Consider the following 2,288-nt stretch of genomic DNA (forward strand, 5'->3'; position numbering starts at 1 on the left):
TCTTAAAAATTGAAAAAACAGTTCCAGAATAAATCATCTAACATGGAAGACTTGTGCTTATACTTTCAACGAACTCAACTTCTGTTTTAAGAACACTCTACCCAGAATACTCTACTCTGTGTATTGCAAAATATATATCTTTTCAAACAGATGATGTGATATGACTGTGGAAGATCTCAAGGAATTCACAAACATACTAGAATTAATCTACGAGTTATATGTATACAAAAAAGTGTTCCTATATATTAGCAATAAACAGTTTGAAATAAAATTAACAAAACAATTTGATACTTAATACCATAAAAAATCCAATATGGTTAAGTGGCAATTCACCCCAAATTGGTGTATAAGATCAATGCAATCTCTATCAAAATACCAGCAGGCATTTTTGTAAAAAATAACAAAAATATTTCTAGAGTTTGTATGTAAATACAAAGGATCTAGATAGCCAAAACAAGGTTTGAAAAGAAGAACAAATTGGAGTCATTACTCTACCTGATTTCAAAACTTACAAAGACATGTGGTATTATGGAAGGATACACTTAATAGATCCATGGAACTGAAGTGAGGGTCCAGAAGCAACCCATTTCATTAAAAGATAATTGATTTTCAACAAAGATGCCAAAACAATAAATGGGGAGAGAATTGTCATTTCAACAATAGTTCTGGGACAATTGGCTTCCGTGACAAAAACTGGATTTAGAGGCTTACCTCACACCATGCATAAAAATTGACTCAAAGTGGATTATAGACCAAAATGTAAGGGCTAAAATTACACAGTTTCTTCAGGAAAATATTGTAGAACATCTTTGTGATCATGAATAGGTAAAGAATTCTTAAATATGCCTCCAAAAGCATGATCCATAAAAAACTGATAAATTGAGCTTTGTCACAATTTAAAATGTTTGTGTTACAAAAGACCCTTTTAAGCTAATGGAAAGATAAGCCACACACAGGAAGAAACTATTTGCAAGTCATAGTTTTAGTGAAGTACCAGATTCTAAAATATGTAAAGAACTCTTATAACTCAATAACAAGAAGATAAACAGTCTGATATAAAAATGGGTAAAAGATTCAAATGGACATTTTACCAATGAAGATATTAAAACTGCTAATAATTATTGTGAATTAAATGTTCAGCACCAGTAGCTGTAAGAGAAATGCAAATTAAAGCCATAATGATATACTTCTGCATACGTACTAGAATGTCTATAAACTAAAAACCAGGCAATACTGACAATTGGTCCGGCATTGCTGATGGGAATACAAAATTGTACAGTCACTTTGGAAAACAGTCTTGGAGTTTCTTAGAAAGTTAAACATAACTTTATATAACTCAGCAATTTCACTGATAGGAATCTACCCAATGGGGGCAGGAAATCATGTTCATACAATGGTGAGTATGTGAATGTTTATAGCAAAAAATAGAAACAATTCAAATGTCCATCAAGCGATAAATGGATTACAAATTGTATATGCATAGAAGGGAGTACTATTCAGCAATAAAAAGGAAATAAAAACCATACTGATTCATGCTACAATGTGGATAAACCTCGAAAACGTTATACTGACTTAAAGAGGCCACATGTAAATAACTACATTTTGTATGATGCCTTATCTAGGAAATCTCCAGAACAGGCAATTTTATAGAGGCGGGAAGCAGATCATTGGTTGCCTGGGGCTGAGGGTGTTGTGAGAATAAACTACAAATGGGCATGAGTGTGCTTTTTGGAGTTTTGGGAATATTCTAAAACTGGATTATGGTATTGGTTGTACAACTCATTTGGCTAAAAATCATTGCAGTGGACACTTATAATTGAATTTGGTACATAAAGCGCTAAATTAAAAAAAAAAAAAGGTCTTGGGCTCACTTTAGCAGCACATGTACTAAAATTGGAAGGATACAGAGAAGGTTGGCATGGCCCATGCTCAAGGATGGCATGCAAATCGTGAAGCATTTTATACTTTCTGAGGCACAGCTTAATAAACCCTAGAGCTACCAAAAAAACCCCACAAAGTCTTATTGTATGTGTACCATTTACCAGACACAGCACTAGGTGCTGGCAATTAAGGGAGACTAAGTTAGATAACACACCTGCTTCTAAGGGGCTTATAGTTTGCAAGAGTCTGTAAGGATCTGGAGCACGTTAGCATTGCCAGCTTCTGAAGTTTCAGAAAAAACCCGAACTATGTTAAAAATACTATATTCCCCCCAAGGAATATTCTGTGGAACTTACATGGAATTTACATTCCATGGAACTTACATTCTATTGTAGGGGATTTGGGGA

At 33.9% G+C, this 2,288-nt stretch overlaps 1 non-coding gene across 1 annotated transcript; it reads left to right on the top strand.

Annotated features, from left to right (window-relative positions):
* Window positions 1–1,863: 1,863 nt before the first annotated feature.
* Window positions 1,864–1,969, top strand: LOC115944784 (U6 spliceosomal RNA). The gene has a single exon (XR_004079290.1). It is a non-coding gene; the product is annotated as a U6 spliceosomal RNA (small nuclear RNA).
* Window positions 1,970–2,288: the final 319 nt, after the last annotated feature.

The sequence above is a fragment of the Leptonychotes weddellii genome, chromosome 6 (genome assembly GCF_054177405.1).
Source record: "Leptonychotes weddellii isolate Sample4059 chromosome 6, ASM5417740v2, whole genome shotgun sequence".
In the NCBI taxonomy this organism is placed as follows: Eukaryota; Metazoa; Chordata; class Mammalia; order Carnivora; family Phocidae; genus Leptonychotes; species Leptonychotes weddellii.